The 14,609-nt window shown below is 46.4% G+C and overlaps 1 protein-coding gene across 2 annotated transcripts in view; it reads right to left on the reverse strand.

Moving 5' to 3' along the window:
- Positions 1–4,721: 4,721 nt before the first annotated feature.
- The window catches only part of LOC144176490 (cytochrome c oxidase assembly protein COX18, mitochondrial-like), a 62,521-nt gene continuing 52,633 nt past the window's right edge, over positions 4,722–14,609 (reverse strand). Inside the window, exons 6-7 of one of the 2 annotated variants that reach the window (XM_077705215.1) lie at positions 12,054–12,149; positions 4,722–4,928 (exon numbers count right to left, since the gene is read on the reverse strand). The gene's annotated coding sequence lies outside the window, so the exon portion shown is untranslated. The remainder of the gene's footprint in view (positions 4,929–12,053; positions 12,150–14,609) is intronic. The other variant, XM_077705214.1, reaches the window with a different exon arrangement.

Raw genomic sequence — 14,609 nt, forward strand, 5'->3', positions numbered from 1 at the left:
GACAAAGAACGGTGGAGTAAACGGTTGAAGTTCCGAACGAACACGCAAGCGTGTGCGCCAATGCGTACGAAACTACCACCGGCCGAGCTCGACATCTCGCCGTCGCGCAGGCGAATTTTCGGGTTCGAGGCTCTTAGGGGCCAACGAACCGTCCCAGCACGTTCAGCCGCGACCTTGCTTGGTATCTTAACTCTTTCGCTACCGCGCCTATCAAAATCGATCAATTTGATCGATGCTTTTGCGAGCGCCTTTTCATAGCGTTCCAGGCGTTTCTCGAACAAGTAAAGCTGTTCGGAGTTAGATCAGAAAATGGCCTTTCAAAATCAGTTTTGTTTTCATTTTTGCAACGGAAACGTGATTTTTGACACGCTTTTGAATCACCTGGGTGTGGAAAATGGGCGTGGTCATCGCGCGTCACGGCTACCAACGAAGAATGCGTGCAACTCGTAATTACTCTGCACCAGCGCTTGTTTTTTGCTATCAGGGCGTGAATGGGGAACTAGCAAACGATTTTCAATCGTCAGGTTCGCGCTTTGACAGTAATAATCCCAGAAATCGGCTGAAAATGTCAAGCAGTGCCTGGTTGCAAAGCTACTTTATGATTTTAGGCAGTTTTATTGCCTTTGCGCAAGTTGTTCTAAGTACTGTGGTAGTTCTACTCACCCCAAGACCATTAGCAAACAGTTTACAACAGTTTCGGTTCGTTTCTGCATCGCGAAATTCATATTTAGCGCTACTACGCAGTTACCCAACTTCAAGGCTACCTGCCATGGCGCCTGAAGCGTCCCCAACTGATCCTCGAACAAAGCACGCCGCTCCTGATTTCCCCCCACCCTAACCCGATTTCTGCGATAAGAACTTCAGATGCAAGTCAAAAGTTCACACCCAGTCGCCAGATATCTGTTCCGCCGAGGACAGCGCTTCAAACCGGCCTTACACTGCCAGCTGTTCGCCTTCCAGTTTCGTTTCCATGCGAGGATATATCCGGGTGTCTAATGTTGCTGCTTTAGTTGAACTGTCTATTCGGACGGAGTCTCTGATAAGTTTTTGTACTGTTTTATTTGAAAAATGTTAGGTGGCGCTGCAATTGAGGAGGCTCGTTGTGCTGTTTTTTTTCATCGCGCTCCTGCTACTCGGCCAAAGATCGCCGGGCACGATTCTAGCTCATCATACCTAATTTTTGCGAGCAAGGCTACAATTGCGAGTAAGAAGATGATAATAAAGCTCAGCTTTATGTTTTGAGAGATAACTGACCATGAACGACAACAAGCATCAGCCACGGCGTTCCGTTTTCAACTTCATGCATGTTTTTTTCCGCATCGCGTGCTTGTCCCAAATATTGTGCTCGCTGTAAATGCAAAGTCAGCCATCGACAAGATGTTTTTACGTTATATGGGGGCAAATTGGTGCCTCTGATAACGTCAAACCGCCAGATTTATTCCAGGGAACCACCCGAAATTGCACATTTTGAATTAGAGGTTGGGCTTCACCGCATGACACGAGCACCGTGCGTGCTAACATTTTTTTTTTTATATCTGAAAAACTGTTCCGCGCAAGTCGACATTTTTTTTAGGGTTTGTTTTTGAAATGTTTCCCTACAAAATGTATATTCTAATTTTTTTCTACTACCGGTGGTTTGATATACACAACTCCTTTTTTATCATTTTTTTCGACAACTTGACAAAACTTTTGATTTTGATATTTTTTTTTCACAACTATGATATATAAAAACCTTTAAACAACTGGTGTTATTGGAAAGGCCGTTAAATAATCTGCATTTTTTGCTCCTGCAATTAGTGCCTAAATAATGTTTTAGCAGGAAAAAAAATGTTTTCTTGGACCCCTAAAAATTGGTCAATTTTCTGCGGTAGCGAAAGAGTTAATCCCTTGAAAGGAGGTTGGCCGTCATATCGCCAACCAGCAAAGGTAAAAATAGAAACGAGGGGAGTAAGGAACAGCAAGAAGCGACGAGATAGAGCCAGTCGTCGCATAAGTTTCGAATGGTGTTGGCTTGCTGCTGTCGTTACGAGCTCATTTCTAGTTTACAACCACTGAAAACTTCAGATTGTTCGAGTGAGTGCTTTACAATGAAATTTCGTTGCTGCGTTTTGAAATGCCCATGTAGTACGGGCAAATCGTCGAGGGAGTGCGACATCACCGCCGGTGAAGAGATCTCCTTTCATGTGCTGCCAAACGACGAACCGCGGCGAAGCAAGTGGCTACGTTTTGTGAACTTTGGAAACGAAGGAGAAAGGGAGCTAAAGGAAGCACGAGTGTGCTCGCTTCATTTCCGACGAAGTGATTACGGCAGGGACCCTTAAGTTAGCTCACTCCTGGGACATGCTGGCGCTCGTCGCCGACTTCGTCAAATCACCGTCAAAGCGCTCTGACCTTGGGGGAAAAAATGCCGTACAGACAACGCATTGACGCTCGTATCTTTCTGGTCGGGGCAGAGCTCGCGCGAACGGCTTTCCATACACTACACCGGCCAACTGGCATAAGCGATACTGCTACTGAAATTGAACTATTATTAACCGTAATAAAAATACGGCACATACGTACCAGTCTGTATTCGTCCGTCGCGACGGGGCTGACGAGGCAGCGGTGCCGACGGCAGGGCGTTCGTCTGTTGTGGCTATCGCGGAATGGTCGCTTTCTCGTCCACCGCGTATCCCACAACTCCTGCCGCTCGTGCACTTTGAAGCATTGAGCGTTCAAGTGGTGTGAGGTCGTCAAATGCAAGCTCTAGCTCCTCGGCGACAGTTTTGTTCTCCGGATCAGGCGATTCCATGACTAGGGCTGCGGGTGCACTAGGTTTTACTAGTATTTTTAAAATGGCCGCCGTCTCGGTTTCGGCACGAGTTTCGGTTCCTGTCTGACTCCCGCGTGTGGGTGCTATATGGAGTCGACATACTAAGTATCTGTTTCATGGACCGGCTCGTATGACGCCATTGTTCACGTCACCAAATGTGCATTTTTAGCGGGAGATTTAAAATTTTGGCTTAAATTGCCTTATCTCTCAGTGAATAAAGCATCAAGTGCTTCCGGGAAAGCGCTTGCGGTACTATGAAACACCTAATCTTTCGAATAAAACAAACTTTTGTTTTCTCTTCATGGCTCCTTTAAAGGGACACTGAAGTGAATTTGTCAAGCTCCCGTTTTTTGCTTGCACTGCGTAGACTGGCTCAAATTAGCACACTTTTCATCGTTTATCCGGTTAATAATCGGTAATTATTTTACAAAGCGCGAAAGAAGAAAAACTACCATGCGCGGTTTGCGGCGGCCGCACCAACTAAGGCTGTGACGTTGGTAGGAGGGGGCACCGTGATTGGACGATACCCAAGGTTAGCAATCACACAAGTTTCGGTTTCGGTTTCGGTTATGTAAAACATAAGCGATGGCGTTGTTGGATGGGCATTCTCAATATCTCAGTAATCATCGTACCGCGCTTCTGCCATGTTGTCGGCTGTACCTGCACTTTTCATTGTGCTAAACAACGCGGAGACGTATTACAAGTGCCAACATACCTCGGCAAAACTGGGCTCCACTCACTCACACTCACACACAAAAATATATTTTTCATCACGCACTCACACTCTGGCTCACCACTCAACACTCACACTCACGCTCACTAGGCACCCTGCACGACTCGCACCCCCGCTCACGCCCATGTTCACCACTCGCTGTGACCACTCGCTCTCACTCGCGCTCACGCTCATGGCTAGCCGTCACCACTGGTACCCACTCACGCTCATGCTCTCCACTTGCCATCACCACTTGCACTCACTCGCACTCGCGCTCACCACTCGTCGTCTCCCTTCGAACGCGAGTGTTTGCAGCAGACCCTCAATGAGCGAAGAAACTGAACTGTATTACGGCATTACGGCGTCAGAAGGCGGTCCAAGTCATATTCCTAAATCAACAAGCCACCAGAGAATTAATTCTAGGGTGCCGCATAGCATGAGCTGAGTTACTACATTTTTCCAAAGCTAAAACCAATCCCGCCAATAACAACAATCACGGCGACCGCCTCCTGCGACGAATAGATAACAGCGAATACAAGCGCAGTAGTGGCGCTCACCGCAGTAAGCCCCATAAATGGTGTGAGTAGTGCGAGTGCACTTGCGAGTGGCACTCGCGGTGAGTGGCACTCACACTCGCGAGTGGTGAGTGGGGCTCGCCGCGAGGGGCGCTCGCACTCGGGAGTGGTGAGCGGGGCTCTCCTCGAATGGGGCTAACACTCACACTCGCAAGTACAAAATGATGGCAAGGCTTACTCACCACTCACTGATGAGTGGTGAGTGGCGGGTGTGTGAGTGCACTCGTTTGTGAGCTTGCCGACCTATGAGTGCCAGCGGTCACTAGGTTTGAACGGTTATGACTACTATTTAAACCGTGTGGTTTTCGAAGCCTCAGCGTGACCCCTTGACCACAGTCCACCAGGCTCTGCTTGGGTTTGTTATCTCGCTGTGCGCCTGATTCCAGCAGTCATTTGACATCGACTGTTAGCAAGCTACGACAAGGGGAGCCCATAAAGTGATCTGCAGTTAAAATACTGGAGGAGATGACAGAGCATGCTGTTAGCTCACCTCGCCATCTAATGAGCTGTGGATCACAAGGTGAGATAATGATGGCAGTAGTTGTTTATGTCCAACGTGGATAGCAGTTGTTTGTGATGTAGCAAAACTCAATGCAGGATGCTTTGTTTGTAATTTCTTTTTTTATTCTACAGAAAATGACGGAGGCAGCAATAAATGCAGCCAAATTAACAACTCAACAACACGTTGCTTTGGTCTCCCCAACAAAGGAGCAGAACTGCATGGGCAAAAACTGCAGTTTCCCGGGCTTTGCACTTTTCCAGACGTCATCAGTTTCAACGAAATCTTTGCCGTCATTCCATCCGCCGTGCTGGGCTGCTGATCTGGCACCTGTAAACATCGCATGGTGTAAGCACCTAGATGCCGTATTTTCGCGCATATAACCCGCCCCTGCATATAACCCGCACACCCACTTAGTCCGTGAGTAAAAAATAAATATATCCCTGCATATTGCCCGCACATTTTATACAAGACTGGAACAAAGCTGCTAAAGCAACAGGACACATTTGTTGACGCAAAAATGTTCCTATTAGTTGTATTCACTAGCGATGCGCACATGCAGGCAACCGTGTGAACGCGCCGTCACTCGTTACGTCGGGCTCCGTGGGATGACGGTACTTGTCCGAGCTAAGCACATGACTGTGTTGCACTCTACCTCATGGAACACAAAGTATTGCCTCGAGTCCAACGTGAGTGCAATTATTAACATCTCTGTTGACCGCACCGTTGAGAATCGTGTTGAAACGGAGCAGACGATGCATGTGGGTATTTTTTTTTTCTTTGGCAAGCGGGCGCAGTGGCCCAAGCCGCGCCATGTCTGTGGCCGTTTCCAGTGTTTCCAAGCGAAGAAATTGACAGCTAAACTTTTTAACGAATACCACCTATATTTTGCATATTGAATACATTTTCTGCACGGCCGAAGCCCCAATCACTCATTGTCACTGCTCTCACTAGAGTTATCGCTTGGGCTGCAATCCATCCTGCTTGCAACGAAGCATTTCTTAAAGCTCTTGCGAACCCTCTCACCTCGAATTCCCTTCAACGCCTTGACGATACGCTTACAAAACTGCGCCGCATCAGGCCTATGGACGCGGCCTGTCGGCATTAAAGGGGCACCGACACAAAACTTTTGCATCTTGTTTTTTCTGTTGCAATAAGTAGCTAATGACCTACGTATGACGTGTGCATACCTGATTTGCCTCAGCGTGCGATGGTTATTTAAATTACAAACGTTTTTAGTGCGGCCAGTCGCAGTTTCGGTTGCAGCGGGTGCCGCCGAATGTGGGATTTTGTATTAAACACAGCTGTCCATGTGACCCTATCAGATGGGTATCATAGAGAAGAGCTGCCATAGCACTCTCGATTCCGCGTCACCGGCAGTTTCTGCGAATGCCCCTACGTACTGATCTTGTCAGCCACTTAATTAAAAAGTGACCATGGACGTGACACAGGCGCTGCAAGTGCACATTGCTGCCACAGCTAGAGAACGACGCGTGACGCTCAAGACAGTGGGTGGGGAGACACAAGCTGGGAGCAGCCGGCCAGTCTGCCAACAGGTTCGCCTACAGGTGTGTTAGGCTTAGCACTGCGGTTATTGTCGCTCTCGTAAGCGGTGCTGATGACGATTTTTAATGCAATCCGCCATCGCACCATTAAGAGGGTTCAGCAGTTCGGCGCCAACTCAGATTCGCACTTTTTCGCTTCATAGATGGCATCACGTACCGCCCACAAAAAGCTGCGTCAGGTAGTTGCAATCTATAGCAGTGTAAAAACAACCAGGACACCGAAGCACACCTTATTCCGCCGCACGAAAGGAAATATAGCTCTGATGGCGGCATGCATCGGTCGTTGGACGACACGAGCATTCCCTGATACGACCGAAGATCGTGGCCAAGAATGTCAGATATCAGTACGGAATGAATACTGGCATGACTTGGCCAAGATGTTTTTTTTTTTGCGTTTTTGCATGCTGTTGTTTTTTTCTGGAGAACACGAAGTCGGCGACATGCAAAGAGGGCGAGGAGGGTGCTTCTCGTGGTGCGAATGAAAAGATACATTCATTTCCTGCGACCCCCAGATAAGGCCACTGCGTCTAAGAAGGCGACAGAAAATGTATTTAGAGGTTTTCTAAACCATTGGTATCAATCTACGCGCGCAGGTAAGAACACAGAAATACGACAGCGCGTATACACAATTCACTTTCGCGCCAGCATAAACGGCGGCGGTTACATGGCTCCGACCGACAGAAGAGCATTGCAGCGAGCTACGGAAGCGGCAAGGGGTGCGTGTGGACCTACTGGGCTGCAGGCTTCCCTCAGCATTCGTTGTCAATCCTGCCGTTTGCGGGATAGAAGCTTGGTTCGCTGCGCTTCTATGGAAGCCACGAAACGTAACTTCTTCAAGGAGAATTCTATCCCAATTATGCGTGTTAAATTACTGCAGCGACGATTGCGAGTGTTACGCATGAAGAAAATCACACCAATGTCAGAGCCGAAACTGAAAACACATCTCTTGCGGGCGAGCAAATCACGCTGTGCGGCGTTGTGCTGGCGATAACTACAGCTTTATCAGCCCTTCTAGGTGAAGAAGGGTGCCTAAAGTTGTCACCTGCTTCGCTTTTAACATGCAAACATATTTGTACTCTGAGCAAATTTCTTCCTTAATATTTTCCGCAGTCGATATAACATCATTTACAACATTTCTCGAATAGTGAAACAGCTTAGTTGGAATTTATTACCGCTGTATTGCTTTTGAAAAGTTTCGTCCAATGCAACATAGGATTTGAAGTAAAAGTACACGACTGTACGTAGTATCGACGAGGTAACATGGCGTCATAAAAAATCACCAAACAAAAACTATCACTTTCCCGATCACACTATTATGCAAGCGGTTAAGCCCAATCTAAGCTACACACATAGTGGTTCGAACGGTAGTAATTGTGGCCATTGCTGCGACGACTTGTGAGTTCTTGGACTATTCAATTTGGCTAGCTGCCAGGTGTATTTAGCATGAGAAGCGAAACGGGAAACGGGGTGTTGCGGATGGGATCCAGCCATGGCTCTGCTTAGAACGCTCTTTTATGACCTGTTCGTCCTCTACGTAATAATGGTGGTTTCTCTCTTAGCTAGTTCTTTTTGTTCTTTTACGCGAAATGTGTTTGGTGTACCAAGATGTTCTATTTAAACGGCTTTAAATCCTACGCAGCGCACTTATTTGAGGCGTTTTGTTGTATTGTTTATTTTTGTAAAAAAATATAACAAATTATTGTGACCATAAATATTACGGAACTACGAAAGCGCATGAAACAAGTGCAATGCGTAGGTCACAGCTTAGGTAAACGTTACCGTAACGCTAAAGTCATATGTTATACATTGACCTAAATGTGACTAACAAAATTTGATGCCGGTTTACTTAAATTATCGCACGTTTTTTCTCAATTTTTCATAATAAGTCCACACTGCGTAAATTGAGTAGTGTACGTACGTACAAATGCGCATACGCAGGTATGTATGTATGTATGTATGTATGTGTGTGTGTGTATGTATGTATGTATGTATGTATATGTGTATGTATGTATGTATGTATATATGTATGAATGAATGAATGATCAGCCTATCAAGGGCGTTGCCCGCGGAAGTCCAACTGCTTTTTTATTGCCCTCTCCGAATAACTCATTTACGATTAATTTCTTTATTTCATTCTTTCATAGCGCTAGCGGTCTTCTGTTCTTTCTATTCTCATTTCAGGGTAGTCATTTCGTTACCACGGTGGTCCAACGGTTATCCGTTTGGGCCAAAACATGCCTTCCCTTAGTTCACTTTCAGTGGTATATTCTCTCCCCCCCCTCCCTCCCCCCCAGTAACACAGTAACCCGAGACGCTCATTCCCAATGTCGGGGCGCTTTTTTTGTCATTATTGTTTCGGTGGCCACATGGGCCGACCGAAGATTGTTTTGACATGATAACTCCCAGACTGGGAACTTTGTAACCTATAAATCCGGCTATCAGATGCTTTTCGGCTGTTCAGGTGCCCCTTGCCTCTGTTTGGGCCGAAGATAAAGCCCGGGGTGCATGTGGCATGTACAGCTCCGAGTGACATGAGCCTGAGGGCGCAGCTTCGCGGCGCTCAGCTTCCGCCTCGAGCCCTTTACGCACATCTGGTGAGCTTAGGTTCTGAGCGCTGTACCTCTGCACGCAGTTACAATTTCGGAAATGTAATAATCGATACGAGATGGACTCATGATTCTCTACAAGTTAATCATTAAAATCAAGCATCTAACTTAGGATAATTGAAACGGTGATTAACCAAGTCAAGTTACTTATTTCCATAAATAGCACTTGGCGCCTGCCACGGCCCCTGATCACTTAGCGCAAGAAAAACAGCTTTACTTCCAAAATCCCATTTTTTAAAAATTAAATAGTCTCGATGAAACACCCCGTATACCCGGACTTTTCCTTTACCCATTTTTGATTTACTACCCTTGCTTATGTGTTGTCTCTGTATGCCTTACATTCCTCATTTACCCAGTGCCTCACCCGAGAAGGCACACCACTGTTGGTGAGCGCTTCAAATAAATAAATAAAATAGTGCGTGGATGCACGCCTTGGCGGCCGTGAATTTAGCCGTCTTCCTAAATAAACCAAACATTCCAGAAAACGGAAACATTCAGCTAACAAAGAAGATTTTGCACGTATGTATGATCATTCATAATTATTTTTGGACTTTTTGTGCTGCGAAAGAGAAGCTTCAATGTAAATATGTACAGACAACGTAAAGAACAATGAATACTCAATTGTGCACTATTCGAAATCGACACGTCCGAAAAACATTTAAAGCAATTGGTAAAAATTAACCGCCAGCAATGACCCCAGTAATTACCAGAAAATAACGCCAGAAACAAGAGCGAAAAGTTGGGCTGGTCAATACATAAGTTTGAAAGAAACCAGCGCATCAGGCGGAACATGAAGAGAACTTGACAAACACTTGCGCAAGTGTTTTTTATACTTCTTTTTCCGTCCTGTCTGATGCGCTCTTGCTTTCTTTCGAACCATGGAAAGACCCATGCAGATTAATTGAATACCTGCCACGAACGCAACATTTCTGTCACTTCCTGAAACTATCTTTCAACGTTCCGTTAACAACGTTTAAAGAAAAAATAGACCGGTTACTGTAACAGATAACGCGAACTGGGCAGTCTCACGCATTGTCCAATACTACATGACCCAGCGTTATCAATAGTCGCAGCGTTCACGTGGCTGCGACAGACGCGCGTCGTAAGCAGCTGAGGCAGCGGCGAGATAACGAATATGCGCCTGCTGACGCTGTGACTACAAGGCGACTTCCGAACGTGGTGTACCATGTACGGGCATGAGGTCAACTCGGCCTGGACTGCGCTCGGGGCACTTTGAAAAAATTGAAATTTTGGGACTGTAACACGCTGCAGCCACATCTGGGATATAAGCGCGCGATAGTGGGGGGCTCCGGATGAATTACAACCACTTGCAGATCGTTCTGCCAAATCTCGACACGGGGACGTTGTTCCTTCTCGCCTCCATCTGAAGAGCGGCCGGGATGGCACCCGCATCTTCGCTGCCCTTTTGTCGCAGCCATGCAGTGACGGGTATCTGGACATATTTGTTTAGGCTGTCCGGTTGTGCACGGGTACTGCAGGGTTGCTATGGGAACCTTCCCGAGTGCTTTCTTTTCGCTTTTTTAAATCGCTAAATTTTGATTGATTGTAGGGTTTTATCGTGCCGACGCAACGCAGGCGATGAGGCGCGCCGAAGTGGAGGGCTCCGGATTAATTTTGATCGCCTGGGAATCTTTAACGTGCGCCGAAATCTCGTACACACGGGCGTTTTTGCTTTTCGCCTCCATCAGAAAAGCGGCCGCCGCGACCGCCGTGACCGGGAATCGAACCCATGACCTCGTGCTCAGCAGCGCAACGCCTTAGCCACTGAGCCACTGCGGCGGGTAAATTGCTAAATTTTGCGTTGCCGTTGTGTGATGACTGTAGCCTGGGTAGTTGTGTTTTTGCTGCCCGCAACCCTGAAATCACGGCGGTGTTCCAGTGAGCAAGGGACGTCGCTATTCCTATACACACAGGTGGTGCGCTTTAGACACACTATATTCGTAAAGTTCCCCGACGTGGGACGGGCGTGCTGCGTATCTTTCTATGGAGTATTTCAAGGTACAGGCAAGGCACGGAATTTGCTATCGAATTGATCAAGAATCTTTGAGTAGCACTCTGATTTATTCCGGAGAGCAACGGTTATTCGCGAGTTATATGGACGTGGTAAACTGATTTCGCAATTCTAAAAGAAAAGTGTGAAGACTCTGCAGAAAATACAATGCAAGATAATTAATTGCATGAAATCGCGATGCTACTTTGGCGTCAAATTTTCCTGGCATGCTTGCACCCCGAGTTACTTTGTATCAAAGTAACTCAGCGAACATCAAGTAACATCAAAGAGCTCTGGCTTGCACCTACGTGTGCCTTCGTGTTCATGTGCTTGCGTGTGAGCGAGTGTATGTGTATGTGTGTGCATGTCCGTGCCTGCGTGTGTTTGTGGGTGCGTCTGTGCATGTGCGCGGGTGCGTGCATGCGTGCGTGTGTGCGTGTGTTCGTGCGCGCGCGTGTGTGCGTGTTCGTGCGTGCGAGCACGCGCGCGCTTTTGTGCGTTTGCGTGCGTGCGTGTGCGCGTATGTTCGTGGGTGCGCGTTTCTGTGCGTGTGCGTCTGCGCGTGCGTGTGTGTGTGCGCGCGTGTGCATGTACACACGTGCACGCGTGCGTGCGTGTGCGCGTATGTGCGTGGGTGCGTGTTTCTGTGTGTGTGCCTGTGTGTGTCTGTGTGTGTGAGAGTGATAATGGTGAGAAAGTGAGAGCGATAATTATGAAGCGTGCCACCGGAATCTAGATGCGTCATCGTAGCATTATCAGGTACAGGCTCGCCCTGTAAACTGGATGTTGTCAGATTCACGTGTGTGGTACAAATGTATTTACAAATGTATTTACTGTGGGCGGAGTTATTGAAATGGGCTAAAAAATCTGAATGATTACGGGCACTGAATCTCGCCGCCCCAAGTGCGGATGAAATGCGGAGAGTAAGCGATAAAAAAAAACATCAAAGAGCTGTGCATGGGGGCATACACAAAATAAGAAGCAATGTGTGATATCTCGAAAAGAAACAAACAAGTCCACTTATTTTACGTGAAGGCGAAATCATCTCTCTGAGCAGCAGGACATACCTGGCTTCCCAATTCCCTAGGTTAACATACAGCGTAAATTACACATCCATGTGTGGGACCAGAAATAGATTGAAAACAAAGGGAAAAAGGGAAATATAATATGGAATAGCTCCAACCTGTTTCATCCAAAATACAATTTAAGGATTTTTCTGATACAAGTGTTAAGACTACGATGGTATCATTTATGTAGTGTAAAAGGACAGAACCTCGCTGAGAACAAGCCATGGCGCCAGCATGATGGAGGGGACAAGATGAAGAAAGTCACCGCCGTGGCCTGCCGGTGGTTGGTCTAGATCGGTCGTCTGTAACAAAAATGCGCCGAGCATGCTCCAATGGAATATAAATGAAAGCAAATGAACCAAGTGCCCGCCAAAGAGCATTTTAACAAATACGAATCACTCAAATCTTTATTTCAGCATCAACAACAGCAATTATGGATGTTGGTTGGGGGGGGGGGGGGGCGGTTAAAATCATGAAGCCGTTGATCGGTTTGACGACAAAAGTGCCGCATAAACAAGGCAAGTGCTGTTGTAGCCAATCCAATAGACACATGAATGCATACGAGTTACAGCAGAGTAGTGGTTTTGACGAGTGGGTACATAACAACGTGTGGAAGCGCAGCATAAGATGAGGGAAAAGAACAGTGAGAAGACACACTGTGCGATCTGCGTCTTCTGCGTTTTTTTTCCTCGTCTTGTGCTAAGCTTCAACAGGTTGATACAAGTTACAATTACATGCAAGTGGCACCTTCGCTTTAAAATACGTATTATGCGTTGATACTAGAAAACACATTGTAACGTTCGTGTCTCATTTGTACACAAACTGACCAGACTGCGAGAATAAATAAAAAATGTATGTGCGTGGACTGACACAAAAAAATAAAAAAAATAAAGGAAGGCGAACACCGGTGAACGGTCATTGACGACCAATCGTTTATCCATGCTTTAAAGGGTTCAAAATGAGCGATGAACCCTAAACGTAATAAAAAGAACGGAAATAAAAACAGTCACTATTAAACAAAGACCGCGCTAGCAGGGATGGAAAAGAAGATGAAAGAAAGAAACGAAAAAAAAAAAAAACAGAAAAATCAAATTTCGTTCTTTCAAAGACTAAGCTAAACTTCCGAGCGTGGCTTTCTTACCTCTACGCTGTATCAGTGCATCTTACAGCACACCGTGCATTTCTTTGCCTTGGGGACTGAAAATCGAACGGTAAGGAGGATTTTGGAAGCAATTTTGGAAGGGCACATTTAAACTGCAGAAAAAGTAACCTTCATACCGACAGTAAAAGTAACTCATTGGTCAGCCTGAAGAATGTCTATTAATTGCAGTACAAGGAGAGTGATACTTTTGATTTATTATACTTAATTTCAAGTAAGGTGAACATTCTGTGCGCTCGCACAGTTACCTCCTTCAGCCACTTTCAGCAATTTCAGCCTTGAATGGATATAAGCAAGGAATCAAGTAATAAAAACGTTGCATTTTACGATTTCTATTAAGGCGCCCTGACATTTAAGAACATTGCTACGCTAATTGAAGAATACAATAATGTGGTACACCTGCTTCATATTAGCGTACGACTCAGCGGGTTTACGCACTACTCCGCTAACGCACGCGTACGCAGATGCAAGTGGCTGCATAAGCTAAGTCTCCGTTTGCGGGAATGCCAAAGTTGAAGATAAAGAAAAAGCTGTCCCTGTAATCTGAAAAACGGGTGCTCCTAAATGTATATTTCTCATGCTACGCGAAGGGGAGAGAGAGAAAGAGAGAGAGAGAGAGGAGGAGCAGGAGGATCAGAAAGAGGAGGCAAAACGTTTTAATGAGCAAACAGAAAAATAAAGAAGTGAGGTGGCGCTTTCCGTTCAGGAAGCCCCACTAAAGTTTTTTTAGCCGCTCAAGTGCGGAACCACCCCCTTGCCCCCCTCCCCCATCGTACAAGAAAAATATTATTCCTGCATTTTTGCAGAGTGACACCGCCAGTATGCATTGGACACAAGCAACAGCTTTACCCGCAAGATTTGAGGTCGCGTAACTTCGAGCAAGCGCTTCGTCTTTGCTCAGAGATTAATAATAAAAAAAAATAAACAGCATTACTGCGGAATCAAGCCGTCATTCGGTAAAAAAGCAAAATATTCACCGCTTCGACCAACGCCATCAGTCTAACCGTGCTCTTCCCCGCACGCTGATAAGCGTGGAACCCGGCTCGCAAGAGATGACGCTGCAATGCATAGTTGCAATCAAAGCGGTGGTGCCACTCGCATGAGTGACGGCAAACTTTTTATGCTCTTTCGCACACATGCCGCATAAGCCCAAAAGTCCGGCTATCCGCGCAGTAACATAGCAAGACCGCAGCGTGTACGCGGTGAGTGGTAAAGCCTAATAATGTTTCCTCCTGATTACGAAAGACGGAGCCACCAACAAGAGTGGGAAATTTGATTGCGAGCGTTCTCGAGCTGCGAAACTTTCAGTAAGCCTAGCGCTAAAACTATTCGCCTCAGAAGAATTCTACCGGCATGTATGCAATCAGAAGAGCCAAAGGAAGGGAATGTTGCGAACAGAATTTCGATATTGGGAGATTTTTTTCAATGCGGCGTGCAGAAACACAGGCACCCCGAAAACCCATGTTTTTGCTCATATTTCTTACTCGTTTGTAAAAAAATGAGATCCCAGTTTAAAAATCTGTCCGCAACATTCCCCCCGTTTTTGAAAGCGGAAAAAGTTGATACTAACCCTATAGGGTTAGGCCAAATATTAGGCGCGCTA

The sequence above is a fragment of the Haemaphysalis longicornis genome, unplaced genomic scaffold, assembly GCF_048455015.1.
Source record: "Haemaphysalis longicornis isolate Haplotype H1 unplaced genomic scaffold, Haemaphysalis longicornis Haplotype H1 scaffold_1, whole genome shotgun sequence".
NCBI classification, from domain to species: Eukaryota; Metazoa; Arthropoda; class Arachnida; order Ixodida; family Ixodidae; genus Haemaphysalis; species Haemaphysalis longicornis.